Here is a 20,071-nt window from a genome sequence, read left to right on the forward strand (position 1 = left end):
GGCGACCAAAGTACGTGTCTCTGGAGGTTCAGATCCCTCAGCCATTGGAACCCAAAGTTTCCCCGAGGCCACACGAGCTAAAGGACAAGAGTCCTAGCCTCCAATCACTGACCTGGTTTCCTTTCATCTCTTCTGCCTGGGATATTGCTGGATGTCGCTCAAAGTAGGTTCATTCATCTGTGTAGGGGAGGAGCAAGGCCCTCTCCTCTCCTCCACAGATACTCCTCACAGCCTGAGACAACCTTCACTACAGTTCCCAGCATCCTCCCCAGCCCCCACAAGCTGGCCTCTTCCATGGGCTCCGCCTTCCTCCCATACCTGCCTCTTTGTCCCCACTGAGCTGTTGTCCGTCCATACTTACGTCCAAACCCTTCCATTCTTAAGTTGTGTTTGAAGCCTCCCTCCATAAAGGTTCCTAGCACATCTATGAATCCTTCTCCCCACTTTATGTCCCGTGCTGTCAACCTCTTGTGCCCTACATTTGACCCAGGGATGACATTCACGTGCTTTTTGTATAGCGTTTGCAATCTCTCCTTGCTGAATAAAACTCACAGAAGAGGCCTTAAGAGAACACCTACTCTAGTCCTCCTTTTCCAAAGATGAGGAGGAAAGTTTCCTAACTCACCCAGGCTGGAGGTCTGAAACCGGCAGAGCTGGGCATGACACTCCAATTACACTCAACCTCTCCACTCTAGGACCTGCCTACAACCCCCTGCTGCCTCCCTACGTGGAGCTATACCACCCCCAGGGGACCAGGCTGTCACGAAGGGCAACCACATGACATTCTCATCAACTGGGCAAACGGTGCCTTCCCATTTACGAGCAGGACAAAGCCTGCTCCTGCAACCCCGCCTCTGCCCCTCTGCATGCTGCATGTTTCTCAACTTCTTTGCATTTTAATATCCACCAGGCAAAACAAGTCATGAACAGAGGTCACTTGGATTTTCTCAGACCGGCTTTAATTCCCTGCTGGCTGCGTGTGAGGACCGCCCTTTTCTTCAAAGTGAATAAGCCCCAGGGCAGGGAGGCCAGCTCCTTTGGCCGGCAGTCCTTTGCATTTTCAGCTTCCCGTCATAACTCTCCCTCAGAAACGGCCACAAAGCTCCAGGCAGAGGCTGGTGGGGACAGAGGAAGTAAGCAACCAGGGCACTTCAGGAGTCTATGGGATGAAATTAGACTAACGGGGAGCTGAAGAGCAGGGAGGACCAGAGCAGTGAGACCCATGACTTGAAGCAAACACCCTGACTCAAAGTCAGCCTAATAGGGCAGAGCAGACATTCCTTCCCCTACCCCACCCCCATCCCCTTCATCACTGTCCTACTCATTTGAAGAAGAAAACCAGAATAATGAGCCACGTTGGACGGTGTCATCCGAGCAGCCGGAAATGGGCAGACGCATGGCCAGGCCACTGACTTTCTCTGTTTCTGGTAGAGATTTTATAAATATTCAGGGAGTTTGATCTGAGATTGTTGGTGGGGAGGCAAGGGGAGCTGTGGAGGGGGTGATAACTCAGTCCCTGGGGTTCTTGGCTCTCTCTGAGGCCTGCTTTTCATTAGTGTTGCCAAGACAACGGCTCATCTGAGCCTGCAAAGCATCCTCAGCACGATCTGGTTCCTGTGAAGCAGTGACTCTTCATAGCAAATCCACCTTCCTCCAGGACTCTGCCCTTCACCTCATCACTGCCTAGCCCGGGCAAGAGATGATCACTAACAGGGTCAGGAGAGCGCTAAGGTGGCATTCTGAGGCTGGAGTGGACAGGCAGAGCTGTGGTGGCCTTGTTACCAGGGTGGTAATTTACCCTAGCATTGTTCAAAGCTAGAGGCAGGGGTCTCGAATAAGTACAGGGCCCTGTAGCAACATTCTGGGTCCAGTGCACTCCAATCTTTACTCACTGCCCCCTACAACCAACCTCTCCCCTACACACACACACACACACACACACACACACACACACACACCTTGATTTGATTGTCTTACTAAGGCCCTTCCTGACTGTTGTTATCACTAAGTTCCAGATGTCTATGCCAGTGAGAGTCCATGTGTGGCACTGGTTTGAACCAAGGCATCCATTAGGTTGTAGAAGGGTAGTGTTAAGGTAGAGGGAGGAGGGACACTGGGGTTAGAAGAAACTCAAGTCAGCAAAGCAACATTTGAATAAGTAAATCTGAAGCCAGTTAGAGAATGTGTGCCCATGGCTTAGAACCCCTGTGGACCGCCAGCTACCGGGTGAAAAGCCAGCTCTCTCTACTGTGAGTTCCACAGGCCCAGCAGCCAGGGAGTCAGTCCCACTCACAGGCTGCATGCCAGCATCTAGCAGGGTGCCTGTACCCAGGAGGCCTCCTTAGCATGGACTGTCAGAAGAGATCCTTCTGCGGAGGCAAAGGAGGAAAGAGAGTCCCCAAAATGCTTCTGGGCCTAGGCTGGAGTGTTCTGGGTCATCCTAGGAGCCTAGCTCTGTGCTTTGGAGAAATTGGACCCCAGGCATCTCCTAGCCTCTCCTTACTGTGGAATGCAGACCACTCCAGCCCTCTCAAAAGATTTGGACTCTGAAACCCAAAGCGAGCCCTGGTGAAATGAAAACTCTGGGCTAGAACTAAAAAGCCAGATGATTCTCTCTCTCTCTCTCTCTCTCTCTCTCTCTCTCTCTCTCTCTCTCTCTCTCTCTCTGCATTTCTCTTAAATGGAGTAGAACCAGAAACTTTATTCACTGGAGCTCACAAAGCAGTCCCTTGCCTTAAATACATATATACACACAAAGCACAAAACAGGCCTTCATAATGTAGCCCAGGCTGGCCTCAAACTCTCAGAAAGTCTCCTGCCTCAGCCTCGTAAGTGCTGAGTTTACAGTGGCCTCTAAATGCTTTGTTTCTTATTCCCACTGAGATTAGAGGGGCACACTCTTAATTCCTGTGTTAGTCAGGGGTGGGAGAGGCCATCTGAAAGAGATTACATCACATCCATCCCAAGATACCAAAATCATATCAAAGTCTCATCCAAGTCAGCCCCCAGGGGAGCAGCTGTCTTCAGTCATGGGCTTCTGATCCTCACTGAAGAGGCTCCTGCTGGCCTTTGTGATTCAATACTGGTGTTGGAGCTAAACAGGCAGCTGAGTGTGCCCGCCGCATAGTGTGGCATCTTGGTCAACCCTAGCATCCTGGTGGGAAAGTGTTATTCCACAGAGTGACACCAACCGAAATGGCTGTAGGGGTGGAGCATTAAAAAGGGCAGTAGAGTCCCCAAGCCTGCAGCCTGTTCATTTCCTGCAGAACCTCAGGCCCCTAATGAATCAGGGAGTGAGTTTTCATGTGCTCACTGGGTAACACAATGTACATAAGCGTCTGTGAGACAGTGGAAACAGGGAAAGAGCCTTAGGGATTCTGATTCCAATTTTGCACTCAGCACTGAGTAGAAGGAGGGAAGTCAGCCCTCTGTCTGAGGCTCTCTCCTTCTCTTTAGAGTAGATGTGATATTGTCTATCACAAGGGGTTGCTGTGAGGCAGGGGCCCCACACTAGCATACCCCAACTCCATAATTGATAGCAGCCTAGACATGGCTCGGGGATCATTAATTGCTTTTGCTACCCTGATGTTGGGGCTCCAGCTTGCCCTCTAGCTGTTTCATTTTTGCATTTTTGGGGAGGTATTTTTAACCCCCTCACCATGAACCCTGTTGCCAACAGTGGTCACCTTTCATCTCAAGTATATCCACCCGTGTGAAATAAGGGTCCCAGGGCCATGGGAAGGATGGAGCTGTCTAATGTAAACCAGATAGCTATGTCAAGGAAAGTTCCAGGCTGGCTAGGCTAGAGGAGGAATTCTTAGAAGAGGAGACAAAACTAGCCTTCACAATGGAGTCTTCCAGAACCTTCCCCATTTCCCACAAGGAAGTAAAATGGGGTCTGTTTTTCATTTCTTTCATTACCTGTGTTTTCTTGAGAGACAGCAGGATTCTGTTGCCATGACAGCGGTTGGGGGGTTTGCCGGTTTCCCTTTCAGGGTGGCATGTTCTATAGCTGTGGTCCCATCTGTACACCTAGGCTGATGAGATGGAGCATAGGGATGAATGAGCCCCTCTCGGGGGGGGGAGGCTCTTGAGGTTTGCATAAATGCTGGGGTGATTTTGCACAGTGCTTGGCTGTTCACATTCATTTTGTGGGAGGAAGGAGACACCTCCTCCCATGGTCCTTGAAGTATATGACCGGGTGACCAAGACGTCCTTCAGCAGTGTTTGGCCTCAGTTTTCTTCTGGAATGTAGAACTCACATTAGAACCTTCCTGAAGACAGGCTTCTATATTTCTACCTAACAGCAAGGATACATTTGCCAGAGAGTTAAATGAGATGATACTTAGCAGGAATGTGGCTCCGAGAGTATTATCTGATTGAGAAATGGTTCCTGCCCTTTAGGAGAGCAGGCAAGCCTTAGATAGTTGGTTCAGAGTGAAAGCATACATCAGAGAATGGGCTGCAATTTGCAAAAAGCAAACAGAGCTCCCAGCTCCCAGCTCCCAGCTCCCAGCTCCCAGCTCCCAGCTCCCAGCTCCCAGCTCCCAGCTCCCAGCTCCCAGGGAGTGCAGGTCAGCAGGTCCCCCCCCCCCCACCCCTGACTTCTTTAGCTACAGAAGTTGAGACGTGTGGCTCTCCAGGCTACCCCAGTAAGTTAAAGCTTTAAATAAATACACACTGAAAACTGCTGTCATGTCCCTGCCCCTTGGCCACCCCAGGCCCCTCTCTCTTCTCCCCTCTCCTGCCACGAGCCAGGCCTGGAGGAGCTCTGGAGAAGGTATCCCCTCTACATGCACGTATGCAGTCCCAGGGGTCTGCGCTGGACACCAGGGGCATCCTGATCCAGTGCAGACTCTCCTCTTCCTGGGTTTGTTAGGAGCCTGACCGGCCCTGCGTCTTATGACTTCAACAGATGTTTCTGCTTAAGGAGCCCTGGCATCTTTACGGCCTGTTTTTTCCATTCTTGCTTCTCTTCCTCTATCCCAGCAACCCTGAACACAATTTAGACTTCATTTTCTTTGTAATGGTTACAGGGATAGCAAAGGCTGGGTTTTAGTTTTGGTCTTTTGTTTGTTTGTTTCTTCTTTTCCCCAGTTTTTCCTTGTTTCTTAGCTCTTTAAGTCACACACACACACACACACACACACACACACACACACACACACACACTTCCATAGGCACTAAGGTCTCTCTGCTCATGGTATATGTTAATACCGCAGCGACGTTTTTGTGTTCTGTTTCAAAGCCTCCCTTCTCACCTCTACCCAAGCCTCATATTCTTGCCTGTCCATCCCACATAGGTTACCACAGGACTGTTGGGGAGTCTGCCATGATGCTGATTTGAAGGTTTATATAGACCTCAGCCTCCAGCCCGTTCTCTAACAAAGCATAAAGAGCCCCGCAGTCTGTTGGCGTCTGGAGAGGCTTTAGCTGATCAACAGGAGTGACAGCTCCCCCCAAACTGTCTAGCCAGCCTGCCTCTCTGAGCTCAAGTGAGGCCAAGCTCACAGTTGTTAAAAATGGAACCAGTTTCCCATGGGCAGGTCGCAGGCTTGAAACCAGTCCGACCACACTTCAGATCACACCTGTAATTCCCTCTTGCTTGCTGGCATGACTGGGTGTTCCCAGTCACCTCCCCTGCAGGGCTTGGGGTGACCTATCCCAGGACCTCAGCTTATGGTTTGTGTATGCCTGGGGTTGAGGCCTGTCTATTACCTGCCAAGACTGATGAGCAGACCAGAATTTCTTGTCTAGGCTCCCACAGGGGTCTAAGCTGACCTACCTGGAGTCTTAAATGTTGACTCACTTGACTACTTAGCTGGGGTTAGACCTGTGTCTTACTGTGTATCCTTTGTATAAGATTTGCAACCCAGAATACTGTCTTGTTGGAGCTAACTGCCTTGGGCTGTCCAGATTCACCCTGATGTTGGCTATGGAGCAGAAGTGGGCAAAATCTTTTGGGTGTCCATCTTCAATGCCTTCTCCTGGTGGCTGAGCCAAGCCCTTTGAAGTGTTCATTAGGTGACTACCCCAACCTGAGGAGGCCACCTGTCCTTTGTTCTTTCCCATGGTACCACCACACTCACCTTACCCGTGACCCTCTCCTATCTCCTTCCTGTTTAAACACATTATAACTGTAATTCTTGCTTGTCCATGTTTGGAAGCAGAACTATAGCATCCTTCTTCATGGAGGAATCTGTTTGGTGAAGGCAGCCACAGTAAAAGGGGTCCAATTCCCCAATGTCACATATAGGGCAGTGGGTAAGGGATGTTGGAATAAGACTCAGAAGCAGGAGAAGCATGATGGTCTACCAGGGATGATGGATGTGCTGGACAACAGCCATGCCTAGAGTCTCCAGCAGCCCTGGCTTTTGGTTTTACTGCATACTTGTCTATCAGTGAAGAGGTAGGAAGGCTGCCCCTCAGCTTTTCCATCAGCAAATAAATCCCTTCAAAATCCCCCACCCACATCATGGACACTTCCCCAGAAACCACTATTGATATCCTAATCAGAGATCCTATGGATGGCCAAAATCATGGCTGCCCCAGGAGCCCTCAGGGTCTAACACACCTCTTCCCTGGGCATATGCCAATGCCAGGCCTTGGCACTCAAACCAGCCGCATCAGGTATTGCTCCGCCCGTTGCTGCCGGATGGTGCTCTGGTTCTACTGAGCACGTCTTTAGAGACCCAGAGTCACTATTGTAGTTGCAGGTCTGAGTTAACAGCAAATGAAGTGATGCTCCAGCCGTTTGCAGGCCCCATGTCATCCTGTATCACTTGCCTTCTCTCTCGTCTCTACTGGAACCTGCTGAAGGGGTGGGGCCGTGGGCACTGCCTTGCTGCCTAGACCATGTGAAGCCAGGTGCTGGTGACAAGCAACATTCTGATGGTCCAGGGCAGCTCTCCTTTTTCTCTGAAGGTCTCAATTTCCAAGTGACCAGACCATATTCCCCAGGGTTGGGAGTGAAGGACTAGCCAAAGTACCCAAACCCTCTGTTACCAGGAAACCCTGTAGAAGGATGGCCGACTCAATAGCACTGCTAGTGTGAGGGAAGGTATAGAGGGATGTGTGTGTGTGTGTGTGTGTGTGTGTGTGTGTGTGTGTGTGTGAGAGAGAGAGAGAGAGAGAGAGAGAGAGAGAGAGAGAGACAGATAGACAGAGTGTGAGATAGATAGAGAAAGGCAGAGAGTGAGACAGAGAGAGAGAAGGATGAATCTATCAGAGGAGAAGTATGCAATGGCCTATGATGTTTTAAAGATCTGTATTCCAGTTTTAAAATAGGAACACTGTGGCTAGAAATATAGGCCAGAGGCAGAAAGCTTAACTATTATGCACAAGGTCCTAAGTTCAATCCCCAGTACTGCAAAAAGGAGAAGAAAGGAGAGGAGAAAAATGAACCAGGCAAGCTTCTAATCCCAGCATTTGGGAGGCAGAGGCAAGAGGAGTTTCCAAATTTGAAAGCAGCATGGTCTATCTAGTGAGACCCTATGAGAGAGAGAGAGAGAGAGACAGACAGACAGACAGACAGACAGACAGAGAGGGAGACAAAGAGAGAGACAGAGAGATATTAGTCTTTTTTTTTTTTTTTTTTTTTTGCAAATATTGATTAAGATCTTTTTCCATGCTAGGCATATATTTTTTTCATTTAATTCTCAAAAAACTCTTTGAGCCACAAATACCAAAACCTAGATCAACTGAGCAGTGAAAGGGCCAGAGCCCAAAGCCTTCACCATGAGGTTCTCACCACCAGGCTTTCCTGTCTGTGAGCCTAGTGGCAATAAGGGCACCTACAACATTATCAAGAACTGCTGGCCCTGACTAAGCATGTGCAACATGCCAGGCACAATCCTAAACGCCTTACACAGATTCACTTAGCCATCACAAGCCTCTGTAATTGTTATTGCTACCTCATTGCAGAAATGAGGGTGCTCAATGTGTTCACATGACTTCCTGCAGCAAGGCACACTGGGGCTTCACTAGGGCTCTGTGTGGATACAGAGTTGAGGAAGGCTGCTGTCATCATGTGGGATCCTGGCCATGCCCTTCATGATGAGTCCACGACGGGCAGATGAGGGTGTATGTAATGGTGGGCTAGAGATGGGAGTATATGTAAAAAAAAAGGTGCATCCTGGTAGTAGCTGACAAGATGAGCACCTCAGGTGGTCTCCAGAGAAAGATCAAGACAGAATCTTGCCACCAAATTGAGACCAGAGCCAAGCTAGCAACAAGGCTTGACAAAACGGAAACCATTTTTTTTTTTTCCTACTTACAGTGCAAAGCCAGGCTGCCGGACTCAAATTCTCACTCCAGCATTCTTTATCTGTGACGCTGGGCACTGAACCTCCCTGCATATCAATACCTTGTCTATAGAGCAGCAACGGCTAGTGCCCACCCTGTGGCACTAAGTAAGATAGTACATCTGATGTCCCCAAACACAGTGTTGCTACGGCCAGCTGCCCAGGTGCCTCCCCAGCTCGCGTCAGCCTCACATTGCTTCAAAGGTGTCACACGGGACCAGAGCTGCAGCCAGAGGTTAGCAGTAGAGAGATGGGGATCAGCCAGAGCCTGTCCCTGAGGCTCGGTAGAGAAGGGGAGGTGACATCTAATGGGACAGAGAGGGAATTCACATCCTGGGTGTAAATGTTTGGCAGCCAGGCACAGGTTCCCCCTCCCTCTCATCACCAGAGGCCAAATGGGAGGTCCTGTGGACCTGGGCTGGTGGAAGGTGGGGATTTCTCCAGTCTGGCTTGATCATAGCATCCCCGTCATCCAATTATGGGCAAGCAGAGAGGCTTCCTCTGCCTCTGAACAGTTCCTTCTTGTCACCCAGGACAGGAACATTGATCTGTTCTCAGCCTCTCTATAAACTTCCCCAATCCCAGACTCAGGCTTGGAAGAGGAGATGGGGGTGGTGGGTGGGGCTGCAGAAGGCAGCCATGTTCTGGCACAATAAATCTTTCCCGGGAGATGAGACAATTGAGCTCTTCAGCCAGCTCTGGATCTGCTCAGAATGAATCCTTCCCAACCCCCCAGGAGATCCTCAGCAGCTTGGGAAAGGAACGGTTCACTCCGGCGCTGGGTTTGTGTATACGGGACTGTCAGTCTGGGCAGGAGTGTCTAATGACATATTAGGGAAGCAGAGAAGAGAAGACCGTTTGGAGGCGAGACAAAAATGTTGGCCTAAAGGGAAGCTTATGATCCTCTGGCTCTCCCACCCCTACTTGCTTTGGAGAGCCCGCCCCATGGCTTTTCATGAGCAGTTGAACCCACAGTTTCCTCTCAGAACTCCATTAAACTTGAGTGAGTGATATGTGTGCGCATGCACGCCACCCTGTCTTCCTCGCCTGCTCCTCTTTGCTCTCTGCGATTGTATACATTCTCATGCCAGTCCCCTCGCCATCTCTTCTACAAGCTTCCATGCCTCAGCAAAGGATGAAAGCAGAATTTCTTCTTTAGTGGTTTCATCCAGCATCTTGCTAAAGATGTGAACAGAGTCGGGAAGGAGAGGACAACAGAGTAGGAGGTGACCTCTAAGGCCTCTGCCCACAGCCCTTGCCCCTCCACTGCAGAGCATACTTCTCTGGCTTGCACTGAGCCAAACCATCAAAAATGCAGAAACAGGAGGTGTCCTGAAGCTCATCCCACATGCAGCTAGATTTCTTGCAGGTGAGCTGCATTGGAGACCAACAGCCTGGACTTTGCCCCAGATTCTCTGGTGTGAGTTCACCCAGTTCTGGAAGCCCATGCCTTCCCTTGTCTGCCTGGGTAAGCCGCCACTTTCTGAGCATGCTCAGAGCCTGGACCTTTTATTCTAGCCCCGTTCTGATTATCTCCTCTGATGGAGCAGAAGAGACACTGAAAATCTTAAACATGAAGAACACTTCAATTTGCAACCCATGCTTCCAGTTGCTTCTATAAGTGGACCTTGCACTGGGCATTCAGCTTCCATTGCTACCTAGCACTGAGTTTGTATTTCCTGCCCAAAAGACAGCCAGGGCTTGAGGAGATCGGTTAAGGGGACCAGTCTTGTCCGAACTAACAGATCTATGAATAGAGTTGTGCTGAATTGAGTCCACTGTCTTTTTACGTTGGTGGGTGTTTCTGTGGGTTTATAAGCACATTCTGGCTGCGCTTGGCTTGAATAGATTAAATTTGTCCTTCTGTTCTGAGAAAGGACTGTGAAGGGTCTCTGGCCTCCAAAGAGACCAGTGGCTTTTGAGGAAGAAATAAGTGACTTATGACCAGAACAATAGAGCAGCCTGAGTCAGCCTCCCCAGTGTCTACATCAAGTAATTTATAGTGCCAAAGAAAAAGATACACAAACAAAAAACAGACACAAGTATATGGTGTTAGTTAAATGAAACATCTGTGAGATGGAATACTAGGTAGTCATTAAAATTGTATCGGTAGAAAAGCTTAACCCAGTGGGAATATGTTCTGTTAACATATCATTAAAGGGGAAAAAGTGGATTATGAAGTACCCTGCACAGAACAGAACAGTTTTTAAGGAAAGCATTATGTACATTTTTTTAACTGCAAAATCCTGTCGAAAATGTTCACAGTCTCTGGGTCATAGGTTTCTGCTTTACTTTTATTTCAATGGAGGTGTTAGCTCTATTTTCCCAGTTTTCTCCAATAGACATGTATTTTCCAGAATCAGTGGGGGGAAATCATTAAGGAAAGATTATGTGAGGGGCTAGCAGATGTGTCCCCTGCTTTTTATCCCACATCTTTCCTGGGATTCTCCAGCCTGTCCCACTACGGACACCACGCCATCTTCAGCATTACTAAGGTGGATGTTCTGCTACGGTCAGGGCCCTGGAAGCTTTTGAGAATTTGACCTGACGCTGGGAATTCATCAGGCCCAAGCCGCGTTTTCTCCCTGCCAGTAATGAGCATCTCCGAGGACTCTTAAGTGTCTTTCCAGGGGTTGGAAGAGGACAGTTGTAACCCCTGACAGCTCCTCGGTGGGTTTTCAAATGTGAGTGTGATCCATCCCTTCTCCCGGGTCTTTTCATGCATCTATTCCCCGAGACCTTTGAAAAAAATCTGCCGTGGCTGTGAGAAAGAAAGGGGCTGAGGAAAACAATGACCCTTCTCCTCTTGCAGAGAAGGATGAAGGGAACTAGAGAGAACCAACCAGCTCTGGGAACAATTCGGCTTTGTTTGTCTAGTTCATAGGACAGGGTTAGCCATAGAGTGGAGCCCAGTAAGCATATGGAACAGTGAGTGAGTTCACGGAGGGGTACGGTTGGGCCACTGTGAAATCAGCTGCAGTGCGGATAGGCCCTGTGCATACCATTTCTACCACAGATTTTAGAGAGCCATCTAGCTTTCAGCTGCTCTTCACTGCCACCTCCTTCCCAAACAGAATCAGCATCCCGTCTCTTCTCACCAGTGGGGAAATGGCACTGAGATGGGCCAGCTGTCTTGAAGTCCCGATTCCCATTGGTGGCAGATCACCAGACACGCCAGAAAGGGGAGGGGACAGAGCTTTCCTCCTGGCCTAGACAGTCACCTCTTCTACTCCAGGGGGTGCCACGTTACCTAATTCTGGAGCACGGTCAAATGATGTCCTTGGTCAGCCTGTCCTTGGAAAATCCACTCTCCAGTTGTATTGGAAAATTCCTCTTGTGCCTGTCCCAGCACACATCAGAAGACCAAGGTTTCCATTTTCTCAGAAGAAATTGACCAGCCACTGTCACTGAGAGCGAATCTGCTCCTGGAACATTTTATTCATCCTCTCGGAGCCAATCCAAGAAAGGCAGGCCAAGACCAAGGCTGGTATTCCCCAGCTTAGAGACCGCCTGGCTAGGCCGGGTCTGTGCAAGGAGACTGGGGTCTGGACCCAGATGGGTGGCCTGAAGCTGACTTCTTTAGTGTTGTTGGCGTTCACTAAAGTGAAGAAATCAGCTTAAAAGAACAAACAAAAACAAGTGTCTTTGCCCTGGATTCCCATTGTCATTTCAGGCAGATTTGAAATCTAAATGATCAAGTGCAGTAGGCTTCTTAGAAGAAGAAATCTTTTCCATCACAGGTCGGGACTGGTAGGGATTCCTAGGCCTGGCCATTTTATCATCAGTCGTGATGAAGGTTTCCTGTTGGTGCTCTTTGTCAGACTGAACAAGACACATCCACCCAACGATCATTCTCTCAAGCCTGTGTCCACTTAACAAATGTCCCTGATCACTTACACATCTATGAAACAAATATTAGGAAAGACTGACCATTCAAAAGTGCTAATCAAGTCATAGTGGCGCACGCCTTTAATCCCAGTAGTTGGGAGGCAGAGGCAGGTGGATCTTTATGAGTTTGAGGCCAGCCTGGTCTACAAAGTGAGTTCCAGAACAGCCAGAGTTAATAGTGAGACCCTGACCCAAACAAACAAATAAACCAAAAAAGGACATTAGTATAGTTCACTCTAGGGAGCTCACAGCCTGGGGGTGGGGGTAGGTCTGGGTGTTCAAGAATGGAGCTTGAATCACAGTGCATAGAATGAGCCATAGAATACAGAGAAGGGCCATTAGTCCACCCACGGATTCTGGGGAAGTACACAAAAGAAAGGCTTAGACATTGGGGCTAATGTGAGCCAGTTTTCCAAACACCTGAACTGGCTTGTCATGGTAGGCATGAGTGTGTTGCACAATGCCTCTGAGTTCTAGAGAGTTAAAAACACAGACAGTGACTAGCTCTTAGGGAATGTGAATTCCATTCACTGGAAATCCCTGGCTATGCCCTTGGGCAGTATGTCCAGTGGGCTAGTGGCCTAAAGCATGTCTTAATGTTTGATGTAGTCAAACATTTTGGCACAGAGTTCCAAAGCCAGTAGCATGCTCTTCCAGAGACTTCTCTTTTTGCAAAAGAGAAGGTCCAGGTCTGCTTAAACATGTAAGCAAAAAAATCTTGAAGAAATATTAAAGAGAGCCTTATGATAATTAGTCCAATCTCACCACTTCTATCATAAACACCCTAATTTTCTTTGAGCATCTCAGCTCAAATGCCATGTCCTCTGGGGGAAAAATGTCAATGCACTCCCCAGGGAAATGGCCATCCCATCCCCTTAGCACAAAACTATCTTATCTTCATGAGAATACTCTGCATTTACCTACTTACCTGTGTGTCTTCCTGAAGGCAGGAAGTGGGTCTTTCTCATCTCTGATGCCCACCCTACTCGTAAGGGCCCATAAAGCTTCTGTTGACTGGACTGAACACCACTTTAATTTGCCCTGGTCTTCTCACAGAGCAGGGTCAATTGCAAAGGCTTTCCTGATAAAACAGAATGTCTTCATGCCCTAGTTTCACATACAAAGACTACAGTGTAGCTAAGGGAGGCTAGTCCAGAACTGAGCGTATGTCCAGTCCAGGACTATAGCCAGTGCTTGTCAGTCTGGGATAAATCCTACCAAGGCTATGCTGAGACCCCAAATTCCTCACAGTCCACGGGCCACTCCAAAAGAGATGGAAGTCTAAACAAGCCATAGTGCCAAGCTCCAGCATGTTCTGGAAGGCTCTCCAAGGCTGCACCTCTAAAAGGCTGGGGTGGAGAAGAGCCCCATTGGCCCAAGACAGTGTCAGGTTCCCCGTTTCTGGTCAACGGGAATGGAAGAGCCTTTAAGAAAACCAAGTATTATTATTTGTTTGTTTTCACAGTGACTCAGACTGTAGTAACTGGGTTAAAGTCCACTCTGAGAAAAAGAGAACAAAAGACCTCCTGTTAGTCCTGGAAGCTTGCCTCTTAAGATATCACGGAGGGGAACTGGGAAGAGAAAAAAAAAAAAAAAAAAGCCAGCAGGGCAGAGGAAGCTGCAGGCCTTCAGGAACACAGGCGCACTTTGGAAAGGAAAACACACCGCCTTTCATCTCCAGGCCTATCTGCACCAGCCGCTCCCTCTGCCGCTGTTTTAACGGCCCACTGCAGGACACAGGCCAGTGCTCGATTCCCACACTCCTGGAACACACTGAGACTGCCAGGGGTTAGAGCAGAGCGGACAGTTGTCCACATCTAACCATCCCTAGGCACAAGAGGAGGGCAAGAGGGGGAAGTCCCACCCTATAGAACTTGCTATGTGCTGGGTGCCATTCTGATAGAGCGTCTATGGCAACCATCTCCTCAGTGCCCATGAGCTTAGAGGGCTACTTCCCGGGTCCGGGAGAAGGGAGAAGCAAGTATGCCCCACTCTGTTCGGGAAATCTATTCGCTTCAGTTCTCTAGTGGAGCCACAGCCCGTAGACTGAGTGGACTCTTCCAGGCTACACACTAAAGCCGTCAGACTCCAGTCCAGGACTTAATCCCGCCCTCCTCAAGGGGAAAGGGAAGGTCGAGGAAAGACAAAGCACACCCTGCCTGTAGACCACAAAACGTGTGCCTGTGACCACTCTCCGTCACCCTATGGAGATGTTCCTCTCCCTTGTGACCCAGATGGTGAGGTGGGTCCGTACCATGATTGCCCGTCCTGGAATTGATCCACTGGGCCTTGACTGTAAGAAGCTGAATGGAGACAGGAAAGAAAAGACAGATACTCCATGACAGTCTCCAATAAAACTGTTTCTCATCATCTTTCCCTTCTAGGGTCTCCCAGAGATTAGACCTCAGACTACAGTCCTCAGACCCTGCCTTATAGAGTGTTTGGACCTTCTGGGTCTCTCAACTCAGTTAACACTTGTGGTGGTTTGAAAGAAAATGGCCCTCACAGGAAGTGGCACTATTAGGAGATGTGGCTTGTTGGAGTAGGTGTGGTCTTGTTGGAGGAAGTATGTCACTGTGGAGGCGTGCTTTGACGTCTCATATATGCTCAAGATACTTACCAGTGTCTTAGACCACTTCCTGTTGCCTGCAAAAAGATGTAGGACACTTAGCTGCTTCTCCAGCACCATGTCTACCTGCATGCCACCTTGTCACACCATGATGATAATGGACTAAACCTTAGAAAATGTAAGCCACCCCAATTACATGGTTTTCCTTTATAAGACTTGCCTTGGTCATGGTGTCTCTTCACAGCAATAGAAACCCTAACTAAGACAATACTAATCATTCTGTTCTTTGAACTAGTTATATTTTTGGCTGATTCATGATCAAACAGCAGAGATTTCTCCACAGAAACCCAAACAAAAAGTTTTGTGTGCTAACATGTCCCTTGTCTCCTCGTGGAGCACTCCTGTTTACAGGGTGCAGAAGTCCAACATGGGAGCCAAGATGGTTAGGAGCCTCATATAAGGCCTGTCCTCTGACATCCTATTGGCTGCAGGTGCCTTTGAGAGGATCTTTTGTACCAACAAGCAAGGCTCAGAAGAAGTTGATGGTGCTCCTTAGGCTGCTTCTCACCTTGGCTGGCCTCAGCGGGACGGGACTCCTGGTGCAACCACGAAACCTTAGCTTAGTGTCAATGTGCCAGTGGCCCCTTGAGTGCCCTAAGTACCAGGCTGGGAATGTGAACTGCTTGGCCCAACCCAAAGGAGCTAGTCCTCACTAGCTAAGTTCAACAAGAACTGGGAAGAGGTTGTGACTTTACATCAGGTGTCTTTTGCAGACACAGCAGGGGCTCTGAACAACACCACAACTGTTGGGACCTTTGACATTGCCTTTCTTTCTTAGCCTAGTAAAGCCCACACTCAACATCAGAGTGACCAATTATGCCCATCTTTGTCTTCTTCTTCTCCTCCTCCTCTCCATTTTTCATGTGTGTTTGTGCACTTCCATTTATATGCAGGTACACATGCGTTTCCAGATGCATGGTACATGTATGTGGTGCATGTGGAGACTGGAGGATGGCCTCAGGAATACTATCCACCTTATTTTTTTTTAAGTTGGGAGATTTTTTTTATTTCAAATTTTATTTTTTTTTAATATGGATATTTGTGTTTCAATTTTACATATCAGCCATGGGTTCCCCTGTCCTCCCCCTCCCGCCCCCTTATCCACCTTATTTTGAGACAGGGTTTCTCACTGGCCTGAAGCCTATCAATTAGCCTAAGCTGGTTGTCTAGTGAGCCCCAGGTATCCACCTATCTCTACCTCCCTGGTGTTGGGACTACAAGCATGTGCTACAAGGCCTCGATTTTTTTTTCCATTACCCAAGAACAACTCAGGCCTTAATGATTGCAAGGAAAAACCTTTATGTGCTAAGCCATGGTCCCTCAGTCACCTTCTTAGTGGAGTGCCCTGATTTTCTCTGCCTTAGGAGTTTGACTTCTGAGCACCTGGTTGGGTCATGCACAGCCCAGAGCATAAGGATTGGGAGACTACTAGACAGTTCTGGAGAGGTTCTTGTGAAAGGATTCCCACGGATCACAATTTGAGCAATCATCTGTTTTCTTGGGCTTGATATTTAGGTTAATCCTTGACCTCAGCATCTGCTTGTGATAAATAAATAATCAGAGCCAGGCAGTAGTGATACACATCTTTAGTTCCAGCACTCAGGAGACAGAAGCAGACAGAGATCTAAGTTTGAGGCCAGCTTGCTCTACAAGTGAGTTCCAGAACAGCCAGAGCTACAGAGAAACCCTGTCTTGAAAAACCAAAGAAGTAAATAAATAATCAGAAAGAAGCTGCTGGGGTCCCTTTGTAGTCCAACACCAAACATAGGAAAGACCCATACCTGGCTCCAGGGTCCTTCTGCCATGATCCTGTGGTTATCTGCTGATGCATCGGATCCTGTGATTGACCATAGCCAAGGAGAGGCAGAAACATCAGGGAGAGCAAGAGTATTAGCAAGCTGTGGGTGATTCAAGAATGGTCCAGGAGCAGAGGGGAGGGCCAGGTAGATAGCCCTCACTATAGACACCTAGTGACATTAATTGACAATATCATTCTCATCCTTCAACAGCTTTCATACCTATAAACATAATATGTGCCACCAACTTTCCCCTAAAGGATGCTGGGAAAGCGAATTATTTAACGTTTAGTGAGCACTTCAAGTTCTTTGGAGAAAGGCCCGTATACATATAAAGCATGATTAAAGGCTACCAGTTGGCTAGCTCTCAGAGGAAATATTTAATGGAATCAAGCCTGAATATCTTGACGACTGAGTTTGATTCTTTACTCAAATGTGCACAGAGTTCCCATCACTCAACTCTGCCGCCCATTCACGTGGTTATTTTGTTCTTTTTCTGTTTCCATATAATCATAATGGGGGTCTAGCAAACATTGCCTCTCTACCTTGCCTACCCACTGTCTTCCTGCCTGTGTTGTTAAACCACATGACTTTTGCTCATTTTTTGTTTCTTTTGTCTTTTATGCAATGGGACTCTGGTCATTAGCCTTTCTTTGCCCTGACCAGTCTAGTTCTGTGGTTTCCTCAAACTCAAATGTCTTTTTATTTTGGTGGTGCTAGGAATTGAATCCAGGGACTTACAAATTAGGCAAATGCCCAACCACTGGGTACATGCTCAGTTCTTTTTGTATTTTTGTGTGTGTGTGCATGGGCGTGCTGAGAAGGGGGTGTACATGTACGCATATATGTCCATGTGTGCATGCACATGGGTACACATGGATGTCAGGGACAGAGGCTGACATCAAGTGGCTTCCTCAATCCTTTCTCAATCATGTTTTGAAACAGAGTATTTCATTGAACCTGGAGCTCACTGATTGGCTGGACCAGCTGGCCAGCAAGCCTTATCCCTTATCATATCTATCTCCACCTCCCAAGCAGTGGGGTCACAGGGGCTGGTTTTCATGCCCAGTTTTTCACTTCGGTGCTGGGGACCCAAACTCAAGCTCTGGTTTACGTGGCAAGCACTCTATGAACCAAGGGACCTCTCCATCCACATTGATGGCAGTTGGTAGGAGTAGATCAGAGTAGCTTCTATTTTATTTGTATACTTTGCTGTGTTTTTATTTTATTTTTTTTTGGGGGGGGGGTGGGTTTCGAGATAGGGTTTCTCTGTGTAGTTTTGGTGCCTGACCTGGATCTCGCACTGTAGACCAGGCTGGCCTCAAACTCACAGAGATCCACCTGGCTCTGCCTCCCGAGTGCTGGGATTAAAGGCATGCGCTACCACCGCCCGGCTTTTTTTTTTTTTTTTTTTTTAAACTTGTTTTCTATGCAACCTATGCTTTTCTTGGTTTCCTTCATCTTTTCACATCTGAATCTGAAGAGTTTGGGCCTCCACCCTCATGTCTCTCTCAGGCCCGTCCCTCAGCATACCTCTCCGCTTCTCTCTGAAAATAAGATGATCTGGGATGGAGGGCTTGCAGACATCTGTGAGGTCATAAAAAAGGAAAGTTAACTGCAAACAGTTAGGTTTTAATTACATTCGGTGTCAGGTAACTGTAGGCTTACAATGACAGCATTTGGAGAGTTAATGATGCCACTACTGCAGGCCATCATTAGGAAGGAGCCAGGGATCCAGGGACACTGCCTCTTTCCTCAGGCCACTCCGTTAGCCCCTCTTGTCCTGCCCACTGGTCCTAGGCTGTCTTTTAGTGTGTTGTCGGGCCATGTGTGCCAAACACCCCGCCATGGTGGAAGCGACTGTTCTTTGAACTTTGCTACAGCCCCCGCCTGCCGGGGTCTCTGGAGGGAAGCAGTCCCCTCTAGCCCAGATGAAATGGAGCTTCAGAGAAACCACAGCGGCCTCGGGCTCTGAACTTTGTATTTCTTAGACTGCCAGCATCTCTCGCCACTGAGTGTCATATAACTCCCAAAAATGTGGGGAGGAAACCAAAGAGCCGAGGAACACAGATGTCCTGTGGCTGGAGAGGCCATCTAGAAAGTGGCCTTTCACTGAGACGCCAGGTGTGTGAAAGGAGCAGGAGGCCTGTGGGAACGTGGGGGATCCCAGAACAAGAAGGCCAGAATTCCAGGAAACTTGTGCTTCACGCAGCCAAGTTTGTGAAATTCCCCCGTGTTCTGGAAAAGGCTCCTACACAAACCGTTGGTGTTTCCAGCCTGACATTTGATAAGCTCAAGCCAGCTGAAACTATTCTGGAGACTTTGGGTTTTATAATGGTTAGTGATGGCCAAGGGGGCCCTTTTCACCTCCTACAGTGGCTGCCCCGCCAGGCTCCTGCCTACCTCAGCCCTCCAGTAAAGCATTGCCTCATCCTCACAGGGTCTCTTTCCCACTGGCTCATGTCACTGGCAGCCTTGCTTCAGCCCCGACTCTCAACATCTATGGCCACAGAAAACGCCCCCCCCCCCCACACACACACCTCTTCTTTCTTCTTCCAAGTCACTAAATCCCAGAGCTGGAGGAATCCCAGGCACATCGACCTAGCCTCTTTAGTGGCCCTTGTGGCCCAAGCCCCCTGTGATTGGGACAGGCCTGGCTCTAGCCTTGGGTACATTTGTGGTCTGAGAGCCTGGCTTATGGTAGGCTCCATAAGCCGGTGACGAGTGAATGAATGAATGAGAAATTCCCTTGTTCTTTTTTCAGAGTGATACCAAATGGGTCACGCCAACTCTCTGTGCTTTTCTAGGGCGTGAGGTCACTAGTGCCAGGCAGAACCAAACAGTGACCCTGGCTCCTCAGACAGCTTTGTGGTGTGGCAGGGTCAGGCCACAGTCTCTCTTAGAACTCCAAGGAAAGAGCATCCAAATTCAGGTACATGGAGGACAGTCTTGGGCTGGTTTCCACCAACTTGGTGAACTTGGCTTCAACGACAGAACTGGATTCTCCCACAGTTCTGTAGACTCCTTCCAGGCACCCCGAGGAAGAGTCTGGTTCAGGCCTTCTCCCTTCTCCCTTCTTGTTGTAGGCAATCCCCAGGGTACATGTTCAGTGGGTGTGGCAGTTTGAATGAGAATGTCCCCAATGGGCCCATAACCTGAGACTACAGATGCACACATCGAGTTCTTTACATAGGATCTGGGTCGGGTCACTAGGCTTGCATGGGCAAGCATTTTTATCTGCTAAGCCATCTACCCAGCTCTCCCTTCTGCCTTTTTCCACCAGTGTTTACCCTCCTCAGTTCCTCTTTGGTCCTCCTCATTTTACAGCCTGTATATCCCCACTCACACCCACATATATACATATATAAACATCAGCGGCTGAGATCTGCGTATGAGAGAGAATATACGGTGTTGTCTTCCTGAGTCTGGGTCACCTCATGGAACATAGTAAATTC

The 20,071-nt window shown here is 48.6% G+C and overlaps 1 protein-coding gene across 1 annotated transcript in view; it reads left to right on the forward strand.

Moving 5' to 3' along the window:
- The window catches only part of Rad51b (RAD51 paralog B), a 754,045-nt gene that overhangs the window by 667,370 nt on the left and 66,604 nt on the right, over positions 1–20,071 (forward strand). The window lies entirely within an intron of this gene.

This window comes from Onychomys torridus, chromosome 14, assembly GCF_903995425.1.
Source record: "Onychomys torridus chromosome 14, mOncTor1.1, whole genome shotgun sequence".
In the NCBI taxonomy this organism is placed as follows: Eukaryota; Metazoa; Chordata; class Mammalia; order Rodentia; family Cricetidae; genus Onychomys; species Onychomys torridus.